Here is a 27,231-nt window from a genome sequence, read left to right on the forward strand (position 1 = left end):
CCTCACCTCTCTGCCTGTCCCTTTACCTGAACCCACACCAAAAACATGCCTTCCAGAAAAATAGCCAGATGATGGTCTAACTCTTGGAGGAGTACCACGAATGTTTAGAGAAGTGGTGACAGGGTGTGGCCCTGGTCAGCCACAGCCACCAGTTACATTTTGGCTCCTACACACAGCCAGGACATGACCACATCTCCCCACTCCTTCATTTGGCAAAGGATTGCCCCTTCTAATACCATGCCTCCCCAATTCCCTTCTTAAGCCCTGAGTGAACACGAGGAATGGAGGTGGGGTAGCGAATGAACCCTCATTCCCAAACATACCGAGTTTACCAAAGGCCTCCCAGCCTACCCCCTGGACAAAAAGCTTGAAGTCATCAGATACTTCCCTGCAGATAAACCCAGAAATATGAGGACAGTCTCCAGGCCCTTTTCCCTCATCTGGGCAGGGGGTTCGTGGGCTTTCTTCCAAACTTTAAGCATCCTAGATTATCACTCTAGATGAAAGATGGATACACACAGAACTCCAGCCTAGCCCACACTCCTCCCTAACATCAGTTTCTCAAGCCTCCCTGAACTGGCCCTGCCAGCGTGCTGAAAACTCTGGAGATAAACCAAAGAGAAAGAGCAAGTGAAGCGGAAGAGGGACGGGGCAGAGGTCATCTGAGAAAGCCAGCTCTGTTTACCAAGTCTGCCTCAGGCAGAGATAAATTCTCCTCTAACCACCGGAGCAGCCGCGATAACATTACCCAGCAGATGGGTTTCAAGAAAGGTTTAGCAATTAAACATCCTGCTTCCAAACACTTTGCATTGGGTTATGTTTCCTGGGTGGAGTTTCCCTTCCTCTAGGATTTTTAAAAGCCATGGATGCTATTTCTCTGTCTTTAGCCATTTCAGGCAGATGGTAGTCATCAACCAAGTATGGATCAAGCAACTTCTTTCAGCTTCCACTAGGTTAATCAACATGGAGGAGGTCAGTATCATAGCTCCTGCAACACTCACCCTTGACAAAGGAGGATTTCATGGATACAAATGTGGAAACTCTCCCTAAACCCCAGAATAACACCTCAGTCAGGCTAACCCACCGCCTGAAGACTATCTTGGGCTGTCTTCCATCTGCTCATCTCATCAGGCCCAGCAATGTCTGAGGCTTCCAAACTTGTTTTCCCCATGGGTTTTTCTGTCCTCTGTTAACCTTGCTCCTTTCAACAAGAAGACAGTCTTGATGCAAGTTAGACTTGCCGCTCAACTCTGGGGCTCCAAGAATGAAGGCCAGCCCGGTTCCTGTGGAGGGATGTCCATGATCCGAATGTGACCAATTAACTATAGCACGTTTATGGCCCAACTTTTCCTAGAAGGCCCAGGACCTGTCCCAAGTTTAATTACAAAGTGCCAGTAAATAACTTAAGCTCTGTTTGCTGATGAAAAGTGCAATCAGAATCTGTTCTAGTTTACTAGCTGCCAGCATGCAATATACCAGAAATGGCTTTTAAAAAGGGGAATTTAATCAGATGCTAGTTTACAGTTCCAAGGCCAAGAAAATGTCCCAATTAAAACAAATCTATAGAAATGTCCAATCTAAGGCATCCAGGGAAAGATACCTTGGTTCAAGGAGGCCAATGAAGTTCAAGGTTTCTCTCTCAAGTGAGAAGGCACATGGTGAACACAGAGTTTCTCTCTCATCTGGAAAGGCACATGGTGAACATGGTTAGGGTTCCTTTCTCATCTGGAAGGGCACATGATGAACATGGTATCATCTGTTAGCTTCTTCTCCTGGCTTCCGGTTTCATGAAGCTCCCTGGGAGGCATTTTCCTTCTTCATCTCCAAAGGTCGCTGGCTGGTGGACTCTGCTTCTCATGGCTATGTCATTCTGCTCTGCTGTCTCTGAATCTCTTTCATTCTCCAAAATGTTTCCTCTTTTATAGGACTCCAGAAACTTATCAAGTTCTGCCAAATAGGTGGAGACATGTCATCACCTAATCCAGCTTAACAACCACTCTTGATTAAATCACATCTCCAGAGAGATGATCTGATTATAGTTTCAAACATACAGTATTGAATAGGGATTATTCTGCCTTTATGAAATGGGATTTAGATTAAAACATGGCTTTTCTAGGGGACATACATCCTTTCAAACCAGCACAGAATCAAACAGAGGTTATGGAGGGAACTATATATCCCCATGACACTGTGGCTCAGTTTACTGAGGAAGGCTTCATTTTCCCTGGATCCCTGCCAGCCATCCCTGGCCTCAAACCAAATGAAGCCCAATACCAATCTTCACCTGCTTGTACCACCATGGGGCTGGGATCCACTGGCTGGGACTAGGGTCACTGCATACAGTTAGAGAAGGTGTTCCCTGCCCAAGGGTTGCCTGGTCAAGATTTCAGACAAGTAGAGGCTGAAATCTAACCTATGCTCCACTCCCCAAAGTATACACCCTGGCTTGGAATTGTAGCCACTCAGGGAAAGAGGTGCCTTGTTCTAATGCGCACGCAGGTATCCTGTGGGCTAGCAGTGACTCTGACTAGGACATATCACCTTGCTCCCATGGGTGGGCTCCCACTGTTTTTTAGGATGTTTAAAGTCACAGTAAGTCCTCAGGACCCAATTGAAAAACGGTCGTTTTCTGAAATTTTAAGGCATCTAGGGATGGAGGGATGTTCAACAATTGGAACTGATTGCTAAAGAAAATGGCCTCAGGAGTCAGAACCCTCCCAAGGGACAATATCTGAGAGTTTACATTTTGGGATATGGTCACTGCTCTGGTTTCCTACTGGAGAAGTTTATCATGCCAAGTTATGACTTATGACAGCCCATCTAAGGTAGTCAGCTCAAACCTTCTATTCAAAGTACTCCATGTACTAATTGCTATCAGGGGGGTTAGGAGGAACGCTAAATCCCAAATTAGGCCAGGCTGATCTATAAGATTCAGACCACCTAGAGCTGCTGCTCCACGTACAATGCTCACAAAAACTGGGCCAATGCCCCATCTCCTCCCTGCTGTGGCCCTACTGAAACGTACTAGTAAGTAGTAAAGACCCTGGGTATTAAAGACCCCTCTTGAGAATCCCTGTCTGTACCCAGACAGAAAGCCCTCCAGAATTTCAACATTTGATGTGGATACCCATTAGCCTAGCAAATGGGTATCCACATCAAATGACGCTGATAGTCCGTTTTCCACAGACACTTCTTATATTTTCCTTTGTTTGCTAACTGCTAGCTCAGAACAACCCATCTCTCAACACATGCTATGTCCATCTCTAGTTGACATGGGCTTGTCTCCCTGATAAGTCTCCCTTTGAGAAGAAACTGTCTTCCCCTTCTCTCTAGGCTCACCGGGCCTGCCAGCCGCCTAGGCACACTGAAATACTGACTGGCTGATTTAATGAACAAAAATCCATGGGGCTTGAAACACCACAGATGGAGCTGACAACAACAGCTAGAGAATGCCCTGCCCCTGCCTTCCCTCTACCTGGAGGTAGACTCCCAGTGGCCAAGGGTTGGAATACTTTAGGTTCAGCGCAGGGATCTTTGCCAACCCAAACCCCTGCTTGCCAGCAAGATCAAGTTCAACAACATGTGGCCGCTTGGCTAAAGTTTCTGAGCTCAGCCAGAGAAAGCTGAGCACCCTCCGGATATGACCCTATTAAAATTCCAACTCCACCCCTCCGGGATGGGTGTTCACTCTGGGGTGGGGAGGAAGGTGACTGTAAATTTAGGGAACTGCCACTTAGAAGGTTAGACGTGGGGGGCAACCTTCACCCCCACCCCCCACACCAGTTGGCAGAATCTTGCTAGTCTTCAGTCTACCCCCACTCCAGGCTCCCAATGGACCTAATGTCTAAGAAGCAGTCACAGTGAACACAAAAGGAAGCAATCCTCAAGCTCTGTGAGGAATACAGTGTGTGCTGGGGAGAATCTTTCCCTCCCAGAATCACACGTCTTCAGTCATCTCCAAAACATAGAAGGTGCTACTGTAGATCTGGGCTACCCTTCTCTTGGTAGAAAAGGGGTTTTTAAAGGGATTCGGAGGAGAGGACAATCAGCAGAGTCCTATATTGTATGAAACACAATTCATGTGTTTACAAATACTCATAACTCTCAGTGCCTGTCTGCGCATGAATCACAGGCTTTATTTATATTTGTGAGGCAACAGTTAGGCAAGAAGGTCTAGAGGACGCCTCCACATCTTGGATGCCTCCATTCATTACTCTGCAAAATGGGGATAACAGTGTTTATCTAAATCCTTGGGCTACAAGCACCATCTGTGTCTCCTCCTTAGAATGGAAGCTCCCTGAAAGTGGAACTGTGGCAATCTAATGCCCAGTACAATGCCTCATCCCTAAGAGACACTCACTCAATGTTTCCAAAGTAAATGAGGGGAAAAAGTAATCAGCAAGTACCAAAGGGGTGCTAACCTGGTGCCTGGTTTCGTGTCAAGCTAAAGATGAGGCAAAGTTCCTGACCTCAAGACCCTTACAGCACAGCTGAGGCACCATGACCCACACTATCAAATCAATTAGAGAACTGTACAAGATGGAGTGATGGGGTATCAGAGTGAGGCTCAGAGGGAACCAAAGGCCGTACTGGCATGGACGAGGGAGACAGCATTCAGCTCCAACATTTCCCAGCTGTGTGAGCTTGGACAAGTTCCTTAGCCTCTCTGAGTCATGATTTCCTTAGGTGCAAAGTGGGGTTTATAACAAGGACCTCCCATAAAAACATAATGATGCACACAGGGCACTTAGCACAGGCCCAGTGAACAACATGGGTTGGAGAGGGGATGAACTGACTTTCCATTTGCCGCGAAAAACTCAGATCATGACACTATGAACAGGAGTAGAAGGGAAACAGGAAGTGGGACCATGGAACACATGGACATGGATGAACACACACACATACTATCTGATGGTAATGGTGGGACCACTACTAACAACAGCTGGGTCTGGGAAAGTAGAAGAGCAAAAATTAACCCTGCTGCCAGGGCAGGAAAACAATAACCGTCCACAGGAGTGCCCTGCTGAAAGGGTGGACATGCTGTGGCAGGTCCCTCAGAGTTGGAAGCTTTTTTCTTTTCTTTCCTGGAAAGGAAATGAGTGTGCAAACTAGGAGGTCCTAGGATGCACAAAATCTAAATAGACCTTAAAATAAAAGGGGTCAGTTGCAAAACTTGGTCCTCACAATCACCACAATGAGGAGAAAAACAACATAAAAAGCCTGTTTTTCAAATCTTCTTCTGATATATACCCACCACTGGTTTCATTAAACCATCATCCATCAATAACAACAACAGCCGGGCCCATTCACTGAGCATTTACTCTGTTTCAGGAATTGCTAAGCACTTTATTCAGATAATCCCTCATTTAATCTTGAGAATAATTCCATGAGAAAAGGACTGTTATTGTCTCCAATTTACAATTGAAGAGACCCAAGGAGGCCTAAGGTCTTAGGGGTAGCAAACATGGCCATTGATTCCACAGCATGACCAATGGTCCTCCATTAAGGACTACACCATACTACCTGAGACAGGACCGATTCCTTGCCCACAAGGATTGGCCCTTGTGTTTCAACCCACCATACTGTCAACTGGATGCTTCCTGTGCAGGTGAACTATCAGTCAAATACTGGCAGGCAGTGCAATATTTTGCATGGCTTAGAACCAGTCAGCTCAGCTACCTGGCAACTTATTGCTCTCTGGGCCTCCCTTTCTCATCCATCAAGCGGGGTACTAATAGCAGCCTCATTGTGAAGATTAAATGAGACCATGAGATCTGAACCATAGGGCCTAGGGCACCATGACTGCTCAATATATGCTGTTTCCTTTCCCTATATTTCCCCCTTCAAAGTGCCTGGCACAGTACCTGTCCCCTAAGGATTATAATCTTCTCCCCTAAAATGCTTTGGTGGCACCAACTGTCTTTCAACATGGACCACCCCACTTTGCATTGCCAGAGTTCCAGGCTTGGCTCCTGCTGGGATGCCATCCAGAGTACCTGTGGGGTGTGTGGTTGAACCTTTGTACCTTCTTCCCTTCCATCTTGCCACCACCCTCTGGCCCCAAGCCAGTTTTTCAGAGCAAATGAGCCTGACCACCTTGAATCAGTACATAACTCCAGTGGAGAGACCCAGCAATGGGCAGCAATGTCTTGAGGAATGCCCAACAGCCCTGAGAGGGTGGCAATGTGCCCAGGGTGGGGTGAGAAGGCTCACCCTATAATGTAAACCAGAGGAAAAACTCTAGATGCATGTTGGCATTCAGGAGCAGAAGTCCTGGAAACATTAAACAAACATATCCTCTCTTGTATCATCAAAATAATTAAGCTCCTGTGTTTCCAAGGGACCTGGATACAACCTAGTGGATCTAGGAAAGGATTAGAAAGGAGAATCTCTGCTCTACACCATTTCAATGACCGACCAGGGCCTGCTGACCTCAACACACACATCCTGTGAATAAGCCCCACTCCATCGACACACCCTGGAGAGCAAGGCAAAGGTTAACACATGCAGCTTGGTTTTCTCTTCCTGGGAAGTACAGTGGACAAGGTGAGCCAGAGGCCAGCACCCTCACCCTACACAGCCTGCTGGGGAAATGAGTCTACCATTTCCTCCCCACCATCTGACACACTCACACCTTCCTCTCTGCTGTGCTCAGCAGAGCTCAACTACTGACACAGGCAAATAGCTGTCATTAGGAAATTTGTTGCTTGGGGTAGACCGGAACAATCTTCTCAGAGAGCATTTTGGCACTTCTATCACGAAACTTGCATTCCCTTTAACTCAACAATTTCACCTCTTAAAACTAGATTGCCATCTTAGAAAACAATGGTGTGCTCTTAGCCTGCCCTTTGGCTATAATGCCTGCTCCTCAACATTCTGTTAACATCCAGCATTTGCTCCTTCTCATGGGGCTAAAGGGAATTTCAGGTTCAATGCTGAGCTTGAAGAAGAGGAGGTCTGCCATTTTAGCTGAACAGTACAATCATCTGGAGTACATCAGTTTGGACACTGATGTCCAAACCTCATCCCACAGGTTGGGTGGGCACTGGTATTTTTAAGAGCTGCCCAGGTGATTCTACTGATTGTTTCAGGGTTGAGAACCACTAGACTAGACCAACACCAAAAAGGCTGCTGGACTAGGTGAAAAAGTCCCTTTCAATGGGAAGCAATATTATAATATCATTTGTACTATTAAAGACTCAGCTCTGCTTTCAAGGGGTCTAGTTAGGAAGCGTTACTTAGTGCTTTTTCTCAAAGTTCTGCCTCTGATTTTGGAATTCACCAGCCCAAATGGGGAAAAGAAAACAAGGAAGCTGAGGGTCATTAGTTCTGAGCTGTGGCTGTGCCTTAGCTTTCTTTGGCAGCCTGGGCCCACCCCCACCTCCACAAGGCCTACATCAGGGACTGAAAGGTCAGAGTTCAGCCCTTCTCAGCTCCAGAGTAACAGCTGAAAGAATTAGAGGTGTTTGGACCAGAGAAAGCATTTAAGAGACATACAACAGCTGGTTTCAAAAGTGTTTAAAAGACTATCAACATGTGGGGTTCAACTCCTGCTCAGTTACACCTAAAGGAAAGCTGTGGATAATGACTGTAAGTTATAGGGAAGTAGTTTTTTGCTCAACATTAGGAAGAACTTTCCAACCATCAAAGTTGCCCAAAATGGAAGACACTGCTTGTGAAGTAGTTGGATTATTGGGGCAGGGTCTGAATGATAGCCTATTTGTTATGTTACTAGAGGATACCTTCCTACTCAGTTTTTCAATTTCTAACTCTATAAAATGAGAAATATTGACCAAGTTGTAGCAGAATCCACAGGGAGCACAGATGCTTTAAGAAGAAGTTTTCTGCTTTCAACAAATATAGTCAGAGCATCAGCTGAGTGCCAGACACTGTGCTAGTGCTGGGAATACTGGCAGTGGGTGCATGCTCAATGGGGCTTCAGACCATAATATTCAGATGCCAATGAGGAGCATCAGACACCACATAAGATCATTGCTGATGGTCCAATAAAAAGGAGTGCTTTGACAGAAAGTAACCGTGGGGAAGGTGTCTACTTCAGATGAAGGATCAGGGCAGGCCCCTCTGAGGTGGAGATGATTGAGTTAAGACCTAGATGCAGAGAACAAAGCACTGCTTGCCATTTGGGGAGGTGGGTAGGGTATCAGTTTGAGTCAGTCAAAAATTGGAAGGGGATCCTACCTCACACCATATACAAAAATTAACTCAAAATGGAGTTAAATGTAAAACCTAAATGTAAGAGATAAAATCATAAGTTTTAGAAGAAAAATAGGCATAAATCTTCATAACCTTGGATAAAGCAATGGTTTCAAAAGCACAGCAATCAAGAAAATATAGATAATTTGGACTTTATAAAAATTTGAAAATTTTGTGCTTTAAAGGAACCAACAACAAAGTAAAAAGACAACCAACTGAACAGGAAAAATTTTTTATAAATCATATATTTGATAAGAGACTTGTATCCAGACTATATAAAGAACTCTCATAACTCAATAATAAAAAGACCAAATAACTCAATTGCAAATTGGGAAAAGGATCTCAATTGGCATTTCTTCAAAGAAGTTTACAAATGGCTGATAAACACATGAAAAGATGCTCAACATCATTAGCCATCAGGGAAATGCATATCAAAACCACATGAAATACATATCACACGCATTATGATGGCTAAAATTTAAAAGACAGAAAATAACAACTATTGGACAGGATGTAGACGAATTGGGACCATCATACATTCTTTTTTTTTTATTAATTAAAAAAATTAACTAACAACATTTAGGAATCATTCCATTCTACATATACAATCAGTAATTCTTAATATCATCACATAGATGCATATTCATCATTTCTTAGTACATTTGCATCAGTTTAGAAAAAAGAAATAGAAAGACAACAGAAAAAGAAATAAAATGATAATAGAGTGAAAAAAATATAAATAAATTAATTAATTAAAAAAAAACTATACCTCAGATGCAGCTTCATTCAGTGTTTTAACATAATTACATTACAATTAGGTAGTATTGTGCTGCCCATTTCTGAGTTTTTGTATCCAGTCCTGTTGCACAGTCTGCATCCCTTCAGCTCCAATTACCCATTATCTTACCCTATTTCTATCTCCTGATGGTCTCTGTTACCAATGACCTACTCCAAGTTTATTCTCTAATGTCGGTTCACATCAGTGGGATCATACAGTATTTGTCCTTTAGTTTTTGGCTAGTCTCACTCAGCATAATGTTCTCTAGGTCCATCCATGTTATTACATGTTTCATAAGTTTATTCTCTCTTAAAGCTGCATAATATTCCATCGTATGTATATACCACAGTTTGTTTAGCCGCTCGTCTATTGATGGACATTTTGGCTGTTTCCATCTCTTTGCAATTGTAAATAATGCTGCTATAAACATTGGTGTGCAAATGTCCGTTTGTGTCTTTGCCCTTAAGTCCTCTGAGTAGATACCTAGCAATGGTATTACTGGGTCGTATGGCAATTCTATATTCAGCTTTTTGAGGAACCGCCAAACTGCCTTCCACAGTGGTTGCACCATTTGACATTCCCACCAACAGTGGATAAGTGTGCCTCTTTCTCCGCATCCTCTCCAGCACTTGTCATTTTCTGTTTTGTTGATAATGGCCATTCTGGTGGGTGTGAGATGATATCTCATTGTGGTTTTGATTTGCATTTCTCTAATGGCCAGGGACATTGAGCATCTCTTCATGTGCCATTTGGCCATTTGTATTTCCTCTTTTTTTTTTTTTTTTAATTAATTAACGGGAAAAAAGAAAAAAAAGAAATTAACCCAACATTTAGAAATCATACCATTCTACATATGCAATCAGTAATTCTTAACATCATCACATAGATGCATGATCATCGTTTCTAAGTACATTTGCATCGGTTTAGAAGAACTAGCAACACAACAGAAAAAGATATAGAATGTTAATATAGAGAAAAAAATAAAAGTAATAATAATAGTAAAAAAAAAAAAAAACAACCAGACAGACAAAAACAAACAAAAAACAAAAAAGCAACAACAACAACAACAACAAAAAACCTATAACTCAGATGCAGCTTCATTCAGTGTTTTAACATGATTACTTTACACTTAGGTATTATTGTGTTGTCCATTTTTGAGTTTTTGTATCTAGTCCTGTTGCACAGTCTGTATCTCTTCAGCTCCAATTACCCATTATCTTACCCTGTTTCTAACTCCTACTGGACTCTGTTACCAATGACATATTCCAAGTTTATTCTCGAATGTCGGTTCACATCAGTGGGACCATACTTGTCTTTTAGTTTTTGGCTAGACTCGCTCAGCATAATGTTCTCTAGGTCCATCCATGTTATTACATGCTTCATAAGTTTATCCTGTCTTAAAGCTGCATAATATTCCATCGCATGTATATACCACAGTTTGTTTAGCCACTTGTCTATTGATGGACACTTTGGCTGTTTCCATCTCTTTGCAATTGTAAATAATGCTGCTATAAACATTGGTGTGCAAATGTTCATTTGTGTCTTTGCCCTTAAGTCCTTTGAGTAGATACCCAGCAATGGTATTGCTGGATCGTATGGCAATTCTATATTCAGCTTTTTGAGGAACCGCCAAACTGCCTTCCACAGTGGTTGCACCATTTGACATTCCCACCAACAGTGGATAAGTGTGCCTCTTTCTCCGCATCCTCTCCAGCACTTGTCATTTTCTGTTTTGTTGATAATGGCCATTCTGGTGGGTGTGAGATGATATCTCATTGTGGTTTTGATTTGCATTTCTCTAATGGCCAGGGACATTGAGCATCTCTTCATGTGCCTTTTGGCCATTTGTATTTCCTCTTCTGAGAGGTGTCTGTTCAAGTCTTTTTCCCATTTTGTAATTGGGTTGGCTGTCTTTTTGTTGTTGAGTTGAACAATCTCTTTATAAATTCTGGATACTAGACCTTTATCTGATATGTCGTTTCCAAATATTGTCTCCCATTGTGTAGGCTGTCATTCTACTTTCTTGATGAAGTTCTTTGATGCACAAAAGTGTTTAATTTTGAGGAGCTCCCATTTCTTTCTTTCTTTCTTCAATGCTCTTGCTTTAGGATTAAGGTCCATAAAACCGCCTTCAATTGTAAGATTCATAAGATATCTCCCTACATTTTCCTCTAACTGTTTTATGGTCTTAGACCTAATGTTTAGATCTTTGATCCATTTTGAGTTAACTTTTGTATAGGGTGTGAGATACGGGTCCTCTTTCATTCTTTTGCATATGGATATCCAGTTCTCTAGGCACCATTTATTGAAGAGACTGTTCTGTTCCAGGTGAGTTGGCTTGACTGCCTTATCAAAGATCAAATGTCCATAGATGAAAGGGTCTATATCTGAGCACTCTACTCAATTCCATTGGTCAATATATCTATCTTTATGCCAGTACCATGCTGTTTTGACCACTGTGGCTTCATAATATGTCTTAAAGTCAGGCAGCGCGAGACCTCCAGCTTCGTTTATTTTCCTCAAGATACTTTTAGCAATTCGGGGCACCTGCCCTTCCAGATAAATTTGCTTATTGGTTTTTCTATTTCTGAAAAAAGTTGTTGGGATTTTGATTGGTATTGCATTGAATCTGTAAATCAATTTAGGTAGAATTGACATCTTAACTATATTTAGTCTTCTTATCCATGAACACAGTATGCCCTTCCATCTATTTAGGTCTCTGTGATTTCTTTTAACAGTTTTTTGTAGTTTTCTTTGTATAGGTCTTTTGTCTCTTTAGTTAAATTTATTCCTAAGTATTTTATTCTTTTAGTTGCAATTGTAAACGGAATTTGTTTCTTGATTTCCCCCTCAGCTTGTTCATTGCTAGTGTATAGAAATGCTACAGATTTTTGAATGTTGATCTTGTAACCTGCTACTTTGCTGTACTCATTTATTAGCTCTAGTAGTTTTGCTGTGGATTTTTCAAGGTTTTCGATGTATAGTATCATATTGTCTGCAAACAGTGAGAGTTTTACTTCTTCCTTTCCAATTTTGATGCCTTGTATTTCTTTTTCTTGTCTAATTGCTCTGGCTAGAACCTCCAACACGATGTTGAATAACAGTGGTGAGAATGGACATCCTTGTCTTGTTCCTGATCTTAGGGGGAAAGTTTTCAATTTTTCCCCACTGAGGATGACATTAGCTGTGGGTTTTTCATATATTCCCTCTATCATTTTAAGGAGGTTCCCCTGTATTCCTATCCTTTGAAGTGTTTTCAACGGGAAAGGATGTTGAATCTTGTTAAATGCCTTCTCTCCATCAATTGAGATGATCATGTGATTTTTCTGCTTTGATTTGTTGATATGGTGTATTACATTAATTGATTTTCTTATATGTTGAGCCATCCTTGCATACCTGGGATGAATCCTACTTGGTCATGATGTATAATTCTTTTAATGTGTTGCTGGATTTGATTTGCTAGAATTTTGTTGAGGATTTTTGCATCTATATTCATTAGAGAGATTGGTCTGTAGTTTTCTTTTTTTGTAATATCTTTGCCTGGTTTTGGTATGAGGGTGATGTTGGCTTCATAGAATGAATTAGGTAGCTTTCCCTCCACTTCAATTTTTTTGAAGAGTTTGAGCAGGGTTGGTACTAATTCTTTCTGGAATGTTTGATAGAATTCACATGTGAAGCCGTCTGGTCCTGGAGTTTTCTTTTTGGGAAGCTTTTGAATTACTGATTCAATTTCTTTACTTGTGATTGGTTTGTTGAGGTCATCTAATTCTTCTTGAGTCAAAGTTGGTTGTTCATGCCTTTCTAGGAACTTGTCCATTTCATCTACATTGTTGTATTTATTAGCATAAAATTGTTCATAGTATCCTGTTATTAACTCCTTTATTTCTGTGAGGTTATGTCTCCTCTTCCATTTCTGATCTTATTTATTTGTGTCCTCTCTCTTCTTCTTTTTGTCAATCTTGCTAAGGGCCCGTCAATCTTGTTGATTTTCTCATAGAACCAACTTCTGGTCTTATTGATTTTCTCTTTTGTTTTCATGTTCTCAATTTCATTTATTTCTGCTCTAATCTTTGTTATTTCTTTCCTTTTCCTTGCTTTGGGGTTAGTTTGCTGTTCTTTCTCCAGTTCTTCCAAGTGGACAGTTAATTCCCGAATTTTTGCCCTTTCTTCTTTTTTGATATAGGCATTTAGGGCAATAAATTTCCCTCTTAGCACTGCCTTTGCTGCATCCCATAGGTTTTGATATGTTGTGTTTTCATTTTCATTTGCCTCGAGATATGTACTAATTTCTCTTGTAATTTCTTCCTTGACCCACTGGTTGTTTAAGAGCGTGTTGTTGAGCCTCCATGTATTTGTGAATTTTCTGGCACTCTGCCTATTATTGATTTCCAACTTCATTCCTTTATGATCTGAGAAAGTGTTGTGTATGATTTTAATCTTTTTAAATTTGTTGAGACTTGCTTTGTGACCCAGCATATGATCTATCTTTGAGAATGATCCATGAGCAATTGAGAAAAAGGTGTATCCTGCTGTTGTGGGGTGTAATGTCCTATAAATGTCTGTTAAGTCTAGCTCATTTATTGTAATATTCAAATTCTCTGTTTCTTTATTGATCCTCTGTCTAGATGTTGTGTCCATTGATGAGAGTGGGGAATTGAAGTCTCCAACTATTATGGTAGATGTGTCTATTTCCCTTTTCAGTATTTGCAGTGTATTCCTCATGTATTTTGGGGCATTCATGTTTGGTGCATAAATATTTATGATTGTTATGTCTTCTTGTTGAATTGTTCCTTTTATTAGTAGATAGTATCCTTGTTTCTTTTAACTGTTTTACATTTGAAGTCTAATTTGTTGGATATTAGTATAGCTACTCCTGCTCTTTTCTAGTTGTTATTTGCATGAAATATCTTTTCCCAACCTTTCACTTTCAACCTATTTTATCTTTGTGTCTAAGATGTGTTTCCTGTAGACAGCATATAGATGCGTCCTGTTTTTTAATCCATTCTGCCAGTCTATGTCTTTTGATTGGGGAGTTAAATCCATTAACATTTAGTGTTATTACTATTTGGGTAGTACTTTCTTCTACCATTTTGCCTTTTGGATTATATATATCATATCTAATTTTCCTTCTTTCTACACTCTTCTCCACACCTCTCTCTTCTGTCTTTTCGTATCTGACTGTAGTGCTCCCTTTAGTATTTCTTGCAGAGCTGGTCTCTTGGTCACAAATTCTCTCAGTGACTTTTTGTCTGAAAATGTTTTAATTTCTCCCTCATTTTTGAAGGACAATTTTGCTGGATATAGAAGTCTTGGTTGGCAGTTTTTCTCTTTTAGTAATTTAAATATATCATCGCACTGTCTTCTAGCTTCCATGGTTTCTGCTGAGAAATCTACACATAGTCTTATTGGGTTTGCCTTTTATGTGATGGATTGTTTTTCTCTTGCTGCTTTCAAGATTCTCTCTTTCTCTTTGACCTCTGACATTCTAACTAGTAAGTGTCTTGGAGAATGCCTATTTGGATCTATTCTCTTTGGGGTGCGCTGCACTTCTTGGATCTGTAATTTTAGGTCTTTCATAAGAGTTGGGAAATTTTTAGTGATAATTTCTTCCATTAGTTTTTCTCCTCCTTTTCTCTTCTCTTCTCCCTCTGGGACACCCACAACATGTATATTTGTTACATATTATCATATGTATCATTTGTTACATATTATCATTCAATTCCCTGAGCCCCTGCTCAAATTTTTCCATTCTTTTCCCTATAGTTTCTGTTTCTTTTTGGATTTCAGATGCTCCATCCTCCAGTTCACTAATTCTAACCTCTGTCTCTTGAAATCTACCATTGTAGGTTTCCATTGTTTTTTTCATCTCTTCTACTGTATCTTTCATTCCCATAAGTTCTGTGATATGTTTTTTCAGACTTTCCATTTCTTCTTTTTGTTCATCTCTTGCCTTCTTCATGTCCTCCCTCAATTTACTGATTTGGTTTTTTGAAGAGGTTTTCCATTTCTGTTCGTATATTCAGAATTAGTTGTCTCAGCTCCTGTATCTCATTTGAACTATTGGTTAATTCCTTTGACTGGGCTCTATCTTCAATTTTCCTGGTGTGATTTGTTATTTTTTGCTGGCATCTGGACATTTAACCAGATTTCCCTGAGTGTGAGACCCATCAGGTTGAAAGACTTTCCTGTGAAGTCTCTGTGCTCTGTTTTTTTTTTAATCCTGCCCAGTATGTGGCGCTTGTCTGTCTGCGGGTCCCACCAGCAAAAGATGTTGTGGCTCCTTTATTAATGCCACTATTGGTGTTTGGTTGGACCGAGTCCCTGCCACTGTCGGAGACTCCCTCCTCTCCCTCCGGGCAGCTGCCTGTGGGGGAGGGGTGCCAGTCGCCGGCTGCTGCGGCTTGGGGCACTCACTGATCTGAGACTCGCGGCCGGTCCAGGAAGCCACCCGCGAGGGAGGGGTGCCGTCCACCGGCCGCTGCAGCTTGGGGAACTCACCTCTCTGAGACTCTCAGTCGGTCTGGGAAGGAGGGAGGGAGGGGCGCCGGCTTCCAGCCGCCGCGGCCCAGGGAACCGCGCGCCGATCAGGGAGCTCACCTCAGCGGAGTCTTGCAGCTGGTCCAGCCAGTCCAGACTGGGGTACGCTGTGTGTCCGGTCCCTGCCGTGGCCCTGGGAGCTGTTCTACACTGTTTCTGGTCACCTAGTAGTTGCTCTGGAGGAGGAACTAAGACGCGTGTACCTTACTAAGCCACCATCTTGGCCCCCTGCTCAATTTTTTTTGTCCCATCATACATTCTTGATGATAATGTAAACTAGGACAGCAGCTTTGGAAACCAGTTAGGCACTTCCTCAAAAGATTAAATATAGGCATATGATATGACCCAGCAATTCCATCATAGGTATCTACCCAAGAGAAATGGAAATATACATAAATGTTCATAGTGGCTCTATTCATAAAAGCTCCAAAGTGAAAACAGCATAAATGTCCACAACTGATGAATGGAGAAATAAATGTGGTACGTCTATGCAATGGAATATTATTCAGCTATAAAAAAGGAGTGACTAACTGAGATATGCTATGACAAGGAAAAAACCTTGAAAATATTATGCTAACTGAAGGAAGCCAGACACAAAATACATATATGTATGATTCCATTTCTATGATACATGAAGAATAGACAAATCTACAGGATGGGAAATATATCACTGCTTGCCTAGGGGTGAGGATGAAAATGTTCTAAAATTGATTATGGTGATGATTGTACAACTCTGAATATATTTAAAATTACCGAATTGTATACTTTGGATAAATAAAATAGTATGTGGATTATATCTCAATAAAGCTGTTATTTAAAATAACTGGAAGGGAAATGATATTACTTTTGGTTGAGAGGTTCTTGCCAGGAAAACTCCAATTTCTCCATCCACTCAGTCTGTCTAATTCTTCCAAGGTCCAATTAAGACTCACCACTTCCAAGAAGCTACCCTGGATCACTTCAGCTCTGGGTATTCCCTCTGCCCCCACATCTGGTACGCAGAGTGTGCTTATATGTAGGTAGGGATCATGTCATGTCCATTAGCCTAGGAGGAAACTTATCCTGGGCCTCTGTGATCCCCAAGTTTTAGATTAACAACACTGGCACACAGTAGGTGAGGCCAGCTGATCAAAGTGAAAGGTTGGTTTAAAATGCAGGTGGTCTCCCAGGTTCTTAGAAGAAACTCTTTTACTGAGTATTGGAAAGAAATGATCCCCGAAACACCCTGCTCTATTTGCCTGGAGAGTCTGCTGGCTCCAGCAAACCCTGGCATGCAGTAAAGATTTCCCAATCAAGCAGCAAAACTGTGGATATCATCAGCTCCTGTTTGGCTTCCATGACAGAGAAACTGCACTTAAAATTCACCAACCCTGCCATATGAGCAGAAGATCCCATAAGGGAGTGCTGCAAAACTAGGTGAAATCTGCTTACCTTTTCTAGGAATGTGTTTCTCCTTCTGTTCATGGCTTTAGCCCTGGAATTTGGCTCAGCTTTCTTCCCTCTGATTCCACCCCAACCCCCTTTACCCTGGCCCCAGGCCTCTGAGGGCCTCCCTCTGCCCAGTCTTCTCTCACTTTGCCAAACCCTTCAGGGCACCTGTAGCCAAAGTGCCTACTTAAGCCCTGGAGATCCAGCTGCCAATTTTGTGCATGTCTATTCCCCAGACCTGTTCCCAGCCCCCATCTTCAACTGGGTCATAACTCACTTGAAAGCAAATAATTTTCTCCAACTTCCTTTGTGTTTTCCCAACATCTAACTATACGGCATATGGTAGAACTTCAATAAAGGAATGATACTTATCTGATAAAATCCACTTCCAGCCAGTAAACAAGTATGAAGTGCCTACTGTGTGCTGGGTTCTGGGCTAGATACTGGCCACACAAAGTCAAATCAAAGCAGCCCTGGTCCCAGAAGGAAAGAGCAGCACTAATGAATAATTTGCTATGGATAATATAGACAGATTGAGAACAGTGAATAATCCTGGGGGAACTCATGGGAGAGGAAACCAGCCTAGAAGGTTTCCTGAAACAGGTGATGCTGGAAGTGAGATGAAGGGTAAAAGTTGAGGATGGAAAGTTGGGCAAGGAAGTGAAGGTTGTCCTAAGGAGAAGAAACAGCATAAACAGAGGCTGAGGGGTGAGGAGGAAGCAAGGGGTGGTGGGTGGGCAGTGCATGAAATAGCCTGGGCACAGTTGGATCCTGAAGCCCACGGCTATGAGTAGCAGGAGGTGAAGCTTGAGGGAATAAATGACATGGGCAGAAAGAAGGCTGAAGGACAGGAGGTTGAGTAAACAGAGGGGCAAAGCTAAACTATTTTCTCAAGTGGGAAACTTGACAGTTCTTGGAACTTGGTTGGGTGCAGATTGAACAGGGAGTGAAGAACAAGTATGGGGTAGATCTAAGGATGGAAGAAGGAAGAGATGAGGGTAAAGGAGGCCAGAAGGAGCCTGACGGCTCCCTGAGTATGGGACAAGCATGGAAGTGCCGCCGGACTTGATAATGAGAAAATGCAGGCAGTGGAATGCCTGGGCTCCCGGAAGGAGGGAAAGGGAGATGGGGAGCCTAAGAGGGGATGTTTGGAGATTGAGAAACCCCATCCCAATGCTTCTGGGACCCCAAATGGACCACAGGCAGATGTAAGGGAATAACTGGAACACATCTTCTGAGTTGTGATGGGGGAAGGGGCACCAGTTCTGGCAGTGCACAGGATGCTTTCTTTACCAAGAAATAACGGAGATCTTGAAGCAGCCAATGCAGAGACAGTGTAATCAACTTTCAAAAAAGGAGAGCAATGAAGTGCTAGAAGTCAAAGACTATTTTATGCTCAATTCATTCCCAGGCTCTGGATCAGAGAGCAAACTGTTCAAACCTCTTCACCCTCCCCCAAACTTGCCGTAAAATACAGAGCAAGTTGGGATGAGGGAAGGGGATACCACACCATGTCTTCTGGGGCCCCAATCAGCTTTTCTCTGGCCCCCTCTTCTGCGTGACCAAGGGAGACCCTCCTCTCTGCCTCAGCCAACTCCAGCACGTCATTTGCTCCCAGGCCCCCGTGGGCAGGGGGAGGGGGAGGTGGGACCTGCCAAGTGGGCTGGAGCTGAGCCACGCACAGCGGCCAGGGAAGCTTGCCAGAGTGCTTCGTGTGCCAATTCCTGATTCCTCCTCTGGCCGCTGTGCAGAGGTGAGACGAGAAACACACACACAGCCCTCCTCTCCCCAGCACTCCCAGCAAAGTCACATCATCTAGGCATTCCCTCAGGGAGGGCAGCCCCCTCCCTCTGACCTCAGTCTGTTCCTCTCCGCCAGAGCCCACCCCCAGGGAGCCGGCCCCCTCCCCACACCCTCGCTCACACCCAGGCCCATGCAGGGAAGGCGTGAGCTATGGATTCCAGCCCTCCCAGGCCTCACACCAAAGCCCAAATAAGGGTCTGCCCCTCCCAACCTGATCTGCTGAGATGCCAGCTGCTCTGCAGAGGCCCTTGCCACAACACTGCCACCCTCTCTGTGGAATCTTCCTCCAACTTTAACAACAGAGGGGGGCAAAGTCTGGGGAGAAAAGACAGAAGAGTCCAGTTTGTGGCATCAAACAGATTTGGGTGTTTGCCTCTTATTTGGTGTAAAATCTTGGGCAAATTGGCTAATTTCCCTGAATGCCCATTTGCTAGCCTATAAAATGAGGATAATAAGAGTAGAGGCCTTAGACAGTTTGAGTGAGGATTATGTGGGATGATGCATGCTGAGGGCTTAGCACCATGCCTGGCCTGGAGTGAACATGCAATATATGGAAGTTAATTCTCTTTTTATTTCTTGGATTCCCAGGGAATCCTCACACCAGCTGCAGTGCCAAGGGAGGTTTAGTCCCCACCACCACAATCTCCATCACCTAGCTCCAAATACAAATGGTAATTCTGTTATTTATTTCATCCTTTAAAAATATTTTTTTTCATACTTATTTCTTCTGGGTAATAGATAATTGACCTTTAAACTGCTAAAAGCAACTTTAGTAAACTTAGTATTTGAAACATATTCTCTAATAAAAAACAGGGTGTTTCTTATGCAGATATAATCCTCAGTTGCCCAAGCCCCTCACAGAAATTCCAGAACTCTTACGCAGATGCACTTACACACACACACACACACACACACACACACACACACACACACACACACGTTCTTACCTGGCATCCCTCCATGGTCTCCCACTCCCCAAATCCCAAAAACAATTGGTTGGGACACCGAGTCCACCCAGCCATCTAATCACAAAGCTCTGCCATGATGCACACAGCCCAGCAATGGGGAAAAACCCCAGGGCAGCCTCTACCCCTTCCCAGAGCTGGCAAAGAAGCTCATGTCCAACTCACAACCCTAAAAGGAGACTAATCTAAATGCCATCAAGCCCACTTGGAGACCATCTCCTCCACTTCCCAGGAATAATCCTCAAATCCAAAGGAATGAGCTGAACAACCCAACAGAAAAATACAAAATAGGCCAAGAATGTAAATAGGCAGTTCATACAAAAAGAAATACAATTGGCCAATCCATACATGAAAAGATACTCTACCTCATGTATAATTAAAAAAAAAAAATCAAATTAGAACTAGATATTAGTTCTCATCAATTTCATTGGCAAAAACATTCAAGTTTGGTAATACCTAGTGCTGATGAACTTATGGGAAAATAGATACATCTCATACACTGGGAGGAAGGTGGAGTTCTTTAAGACAGTCATTTGCCAATTTATCTAAAAATGAGAAATGGATACTCTTTGACCCACCAATTCCCCTGCTAGAAGTTTACCCTCAGGATAAACTCACAAAAGTGTGTCAAGTTATATAATAAGGATGGTTTTCACAGTATCCATCAAGTGGTTCTGGGACATCCTCAGAATTAAATACTTTGCAACAATTTCAAAAGCTAAGTAGTCTAGGTATGCTGACAGGGATGGACCACCCAGTGAGTACTGAGAAGAGTGAGGTACAGAAGAGCTCATCCTTTTGCATAAATACTGTTTAAACCAGCACTGCCTTTGTCTGAAAGGATGTCATTCCTGACTCAGGACAGAACATAAGCCTAACCCTGCCTCCATCAGATCTGGCTTTAACTACTTCCTTCCCAGGGTTGGGAGCACCATCCTTGCCGGACAAGCCACAGAGCACTGCAACTTTCCCGGCATCAGGAAAAGGGAAGAAAGTCACCCTGACTTCCATGCGCTGGGTTCTCTGCCAGAGGCAGCCATACATACACAGGCTCATGTAACCCACACATAAATCCAGGGAAGTGGATACAAATTCTACCCCCATTTTACAGAAGATGCTGACATTTCAAGAGGGTAAGGGACTTGCCTAAACTCACACAGCCAGAAGACAGTAAAGCCCGGATTCCAAATTCTGTTTTTTCCACCTCATATCATGGTCTCACACAGCAACTCACTGACTCCTGAAAGTTGAGGGAGCTTGCTATGTCCTGGGGAGCGGGAGGCAGAAAGAGCCTGCAGAGGTGGCTGAGCTCAGGGAAGGAGGGGAAGCAGGCAGAAGGCAGGCCTCAGCTGGGACAGCCAAGCCCCACAAGTTAGGGCTCACTCACTAACTCACCAAGGCTCAGAGTGATGAAAAGAGTTATCTCAGTCCTGGCTGGGAGTGCTCCCCTGCCAGCTGGTGACTACTTCTCAGCCCCTTGGAAGAACCTCTTCATAAGGCTTGCCAGACTATTTTGAAAGTTTGAGGTCTTGTGGACTGTACCCATTGGCACTCTCCTGGGCAACTTCTCACGCATTTACCCTCCAGGACCTGGTGGACATCCTCGACCTTCTGCTGAATCTCCCAAGAAACCTAAGGGGAGAGAGGGAGGGATGGATTTTGGTTCTGCTCAGTGGCTTTGGCCAATTCACTTCACCAATTTGGATCTCTGTTTCCTTGCCTTTAAAATGGGAAGAAAAGGGAATGGGGAGAATTGGGAAATAGCTGCTAGCATCTCTCCAAGTTTCTAAGATTCTCTGTTTTCTGGACTTTTCTATGGCTCTTCTTGAGGAAGAGTGCTGCAACAGGCCAGAACTTGGGCCCTGCTCCAGGCAACTGAAGCTCCAGCTTCCAGCATGGAAGGTGGGGCAGCTGTCCAGTTTGGTTACCCAGGATCCGTGACCTTGGGCCCAGGAGGGCTCAGGTTCTAGCTGGCCAATATTCCATGAACCAGAGATTGGGCTCCTCGGTGAGAGGGACAACTTCCCACCCTGTCCCCATCCCCAGGCCTTAACAATATTTCCTGAGCTAGCATGAATGGGAATCTCAACAGAGGAATCCGGGAGAAGAGTGATGTCCCATAAGTTTCCACTGCAACTAGGATGGGTTAGTGTTGCCCTATTGAAGAACAAGATAATTAGGCTTTCAGGATCAGCAAGGAAACTGAAAGGTAATGATCCCTGTTCTGTGCTTGCATATGTCCAGTGATGAGGAAGTAATACTAAGGGAGTCCATTCCATCTCCAGGCTACTCTGACCATCAGAAAGTTCTTCCTTCTGTTGATCCAAATCTACTTCCTGCTAACTCCGCTCAACCTCTTCTAAAGGAGGGTATTTCACATGTCCTCTTTCCCCAGTGTCTCCTCTTCTCCAGACTCATGTCCCCACTTCCTCTTGTACCTCATGACTGTTTTTTCTTTCGTGACTGGTTTTGTATCTCGGCACCATCCAAGCCTCTGAGCCTGTTCTCAGAAACTGTGCACCAGAGCTGAACATAACGTCCAGGCATAGACTGATTTTCACCTCCCTCTTTCTAGACCCTAAATTTCCCTGAATGAATCCCAAGGAATGTGAATTCTGTGAATGCATTCCCAGGATCTGGGGAGTCATTCATACTGCTGAGCTTCTAGGCAACCCAAATCTTGATATCTCACACTCTTGCTTTCTTAAATTAAACTTTCTGCTACTTGCACTTGGGCTGTTGATTTCTTGGGTCAAAACATTACATTTGATCTTATACAATTTCAGCCTTTAAGATGTTTTTTGGAGCTGGTCTGTTATCTGAAATGCTCTTGTTCCTTTCTCCCTGTGTTACCTATATAAATCTGATCAGGATGACATCAAAACCCCATCTATGTCATTGACAAGCATTCTTGGTCAGAAACAGAGAACAGAGTTCAGTGGCATCTTTACATCAATGCTAACAAACTTAGTTCTATATGAAGTAGAGAATAGGGGTGCTCCTGGGTAAATCACAACGGTGTGCCACAAATCATTTTGCTTTTCAATCCATATGAGGAACTCCTGATATAAAAGAAGCTCCTGGGTAAATCACAACAGTGTGCCACAAATCATTTTGTTTTTCAATTCATATGAGGAACTCCTGATATAAAAGAAGTATCAGCAAATTTTTTATAAAGAGAGAAATCCTTTTGCAAATTAAATCACAAATTTACTTGTTTTGCACGCCCAGAGTTTCATGAAATCTAGCTAATGAAACAACCCACGTTTGTTCACCATGTGCTAGGCTCCCAGCCAGGCTTTTCAGACGTGACTGCACATGAGTGTTACTGTCAGCCCCAATTTCACAAGCAAGGACACAGGTTCAGAGAGGTTACAATAACTTGCCTAAGTTCACATAGATATAAACCCAGATGCAGACCCTGTTTGCCAAACTAAAACTCCTAATATCTATTGTGTGAGGCTGCCTCTCAGATTTCCTTAAAGAAGGCTCTACCAACTTATGTCCCTTCACAGAACTGGGCCCCAAACCCCATTCCAGGCACCCCATCCTGCTCCCCATTCTCTGCCTGTGATCAGACAGCTTCAGACTTATAGGGGAATATGTCAGACCTTGGGAAAGAGAGCAGAAGCCAGAATCTTAGGAGGACCAGTTTAAAATGCTAGGATTTTTTCCCTATGTGAACACAATTCCTTCAGAGGTTCCAGGCATGCTAAAGAACCAGGAAGCAAAACAGGCCCAATTCTGTTCAAGATCTACCAACAAAATAGGCCCTGCCCTAAGTTCAGGAGAAAAGGACATACCTGGGCCTCACCTTAATTACCTGTAAAATGGGTTTCACAATAATAGTAAGAGGAAACTGACTTTCACAGGGTTGTGGTGTTGATCCTAAAACACTTTGCGCCCTCCCCCGCTGGGTCGTTGCCAAATATTGTTCCCTCTGCCTGGAAGATACTTCCCCTCTTTCCAAATATGCAGAATGCCTCCCAATCTTGCTTCGGGGAACCCTGTTCCTTTCCTATCAGCTCCTGATTTTAGTCCATTGCTATACATCCTGTTCTGTGACATGTTCTTTGGTAAATGCCAGTTGCCCCAGCCAATGTGTAAACTCCCTCTCTACTAGGATGCATGTTTTTGCTCACCTAGGAATCTGATGCACCTGACATTGGGCCAGACATACAGAAGGCACTGATCTAAAAGATCAGATAAGTTCATGGACATGGGCATGCTTTTCACCAGGTCGGTGTAGCTGAGCAAACACTAGGGGTTAGCATGATCACCATTAGGTAATTAGGAGATGGGGTTTGGAGATCAACAGAAAGGTGTTTTTCAGATTGTGCAGGAGGTAGGGAGAAGCAGACAGCATGGAAGCAATCAAGGGATAGATCCAATTCCTTCCAAATGAGTTTATCCTATGGCTAATATGTCATCCTGCAGGTCCACACCCAATGACCGCATCTAATGAATTACCAAGGGGGTGGATAAGGAGGGGCAGGAGGGGGACCACTTTCCTCACAGCCAAGGAAATGCTTCCATCAGCAGCCACTGCTTCACATTAGCTGTGACACAAAGGCAATACATTTAGGATTATGATGAAAACAGCCACTCCTTCACTGGTGGGAGGGGCTGATGGAATCCCTGCTGTTCTCCAGGTCCCTGTCCTTTTCTTCTTCCAGCCTGGAATCTTCATTCCTTCCTATCTTTTAACTGTCCTTCAAGGTCTTCCATCCCTGACAACTCTAGTAGATGCAATCTCTATCATGGTATCACACAAAGAGAGTGGGTTTTGGAGTTAGAAAAGCATGGGGGCTGAAGTCCGGCTCTGCTGTCCATGAGCTGGTACTGGGCAAGGTACACTCTGAGCCTCAATCCCCAGGTTGTAAAGTAAATCTTACAGGGTTGCTATAATAGTTCAAAGAGATCATGGATATAAGGCATGTAGCATAGTATGCTCAAAGTATCATGAGTACTTCTCAGCTCCTCCCTAGAACTCTCATGGCGTTTTTGGTACCCAGTTCTGCTGGGTCTGGTAAATTATCTTTCCATGTGTTCTCTCTACAACCAGACTATGAGAGTTTTGAGGACACGGCTATGCCTTGGTCATCTCTGCACAGTCCTCAGTGTTGAAAAGTCCAGGCCTTAGAGTCCCGGGGCCTAGGTTTGAATTCCACCTCTGCCACTTACTGACTATATGACCAGAGGCAAATGTTGCCATGCCTTCTGGAGTCTCTGTTTGCTCATCTGTAAAATGAGGATAACAAGAGTGGGCAGTAATAGCCCTGGCTCTGCAGAAGGCTCTTGTGAGGCAAAAGTGAAAATTTATACGTAAAGAGCTTTTACCTGATCCCTGGCACTAAGTTATGGCTCAATACCTGCTGCAGACCATGAACTTCATCCTGGCACAGGTGTAGGGGCCCTGGCACATCTTTTGAGCGTGAGTGAGGGAAGCCTTTGTAACAAGATGCTATAATTGTCTGTTTCTTCATTTTAGGGAAAGGAGGCGCCAGCTAAGAGGATGCCTTGGTAACCAGACCCAGGAGGAAGGGAAGACTGAGGGTAAGTGGAGAAAGCTAGTAATAGCAGGTCCCAAATCAGTCCAAGGAACAAGAGCCCATTCTCCACACCTGGGAGTTCTTCCTGATGATTCATGGACAACATTCTCAGGTTTAAGAACAACATTCTCACGTTGCAACTCCGGTGAGTGATTTTACTGCCACTCCTCAAATGAGCTTCCCCTAGCTCATTAAAGCAGGCAGGCCAGTAGCCCAGAACTTGGTCAGCTTTGAAGCATTGCCCTCCCTGGGGGCGGCCCTAAGATAACACAGCCTAACTTTTTAATAAAAGCAAGATGGTTTCTCGGTCTCTTTCCAATAAAAAAGTCAGGCCACCTGGTGTTACACCCTTTCCCAGCTTAACAAGCTCAACCTGATGATGGGAGAAGGGCTGGAGAAGCCAGAGCAAATCTCATCACTCAGATATTCCACTTCCAGAGTCCAGGGACTCCTCCCTGGCTAAGAGGCTCTGCAGACCCCATGGGCAGGGCCTCTGCTAGAGTCATCAGCCCCATCTCCAAGTGTCCATCTTCATTTCAGGCTGGAGATGAAGAGGCTTTTCCTGATAATCTTGGAGAACAAAGAACATTTCTGTTTATACTTCCTCTTCCTCTTCCTCCTTCTCCTCCTCACCTCACACCAGCCCAAGTTGCAGCTGGGTAGAATACTGGGTGAACCATGATCCCTACATCGGTGCATTAATTTATTTCCCAGGTGAAAGGCAGGGTCACAACTTCTGTGGCTGCATATGGAACACACACATTTTTTCTATTTTATTAATAGAGCAGTCACCTGTTGCAGCTTATGCTGTCTTAATAGTTCTTTCCCTTTTTGAAGTCTCCACCACATCTTTTGCCCTCTGAGTGGGAAGTTCCATGCTGCTGGGTTTTTATTTTCTTAACACAGGGAAAATATTTGGCCTTTTCCATAATACTTAGCTCTCCTGATACAATAGAAAGACAGCACTTTTTTTATGTTGTGTTTTCAAGGGACTGTTTATTTAACAGAGATCTGTAGGATACCACACACTGCTATGGAAGACAAGCCCTGCAAGCAGAGCTGGGAGGAGAGAGGTGGGGTGCCATCTAAAATGCTGGCTCCCACCCCACTTCTGGGACACACACAGGCATCTGATTTTCTCTTAAAAAGTGTAATTTATTATAGCTCTATTAAATTAAATAAGCGCTCTGAGTCACTTCTCTAAGAACCAACCACCTCCTAAAAAAGAGCAATAAATGATTCTAAATGAAAACTTGTGAGGGTAAGAAGGTAATGCTCCTCTTTAAAAGAAGGGTTTTGTTTGTTTTTTCAAATGGGTCTGGTTCTAGCCTTTGAAGATGATGGATTAACATGTAATCCTGTGTCAACCATCCAGCAAGTATTTACTGAGCACCTGCTAAGTGGAAAAATTCTTTGGAGCAAGTGGGGGGTTGGGGCTCAGACCCTGTGGAGAAGACTGAAGGAGGGTTCAAAAGACACGAATGCTACCCCCCTAGAGCTCATAATTGGAGAACTCAGGTAAACACAGAACACGAATATAGTTTAGGACCTAAAAACCATGTTTAAGGCTTTCTGGAACAAGGTAAGGTAAAAGTAAAGACATAAAAAACAAGACTTCAATAACAGTCCAATCTAGCAATACAGATGTCATGGGACAGTTCTGATTAATTATCAGTTGAAGAGTTCAGACTAAACGTGTAATAGTATTAGGTAAGATTCTTTTTCCCATCATTATCCCTAGCAAATAAAGCTACCTTATTTCCACTGGCAAGCAAGGCTACAGCCAGAATTTAAACAGAACTCAACCCCAATCCTGGCTTCTTGTGATTGGGAGGACAGTGACGGAGGTCTGCAGCCCCACCCCCACCACAAGCAGCCTCAGGTAAGCCAATGCCTCTCAGGTGCCATTCCTGGTGCCATTCTCAAGAGGATGGCCAGTGAGGCTGGGAGACTG

At 43.4% G+C, this 27,231-nt stretch overlaps 1 protein-coding gene across 5 annotated transcripts in view; it reads right to left on the reverse strand.

Moving 5' to 3' along the window:
* Positions 1-27,231, reverse strand: part of SH3PXD2A (SH3 and PX domains 2A) — a 269,266-nt gene that overhangs the window by 200,448 nt on the left and 41,587 nt on the right. For 2 of the 5 annotated variants that reach the window (XM_077125920.1, XM_077125917.1), the window contains exon 1: positions 1,601-8,257. The exons of the other annotated variants lie outside the window; for them this stretch is intronic. The gene's annotated coding sequence lies outside the window, so the exon portion shown is untranslated. Of the gene's footprint in view, positions 1-1,600; positions 8,258-27,231 lie in introns of those variants that run through there. 5 annotated transcript variants of the gene reach the window in all.

Source organism: Tamandua tetradactyla, chromosome 13, assembly GCF_023851605.1.
Source record: "Tamandua tetradactyla isolate mTamTet1 chromosome 13, mTamTet1.pri, whole genome shotgun sequence".
NCBI classification, from domain to species: domain Eukaryota; kingdom Metazoa; phylum Chordata; class Mammalia; order Pilosa; family Myrmecophagidae; genus Tamandua; species Tamandua tetradactyla.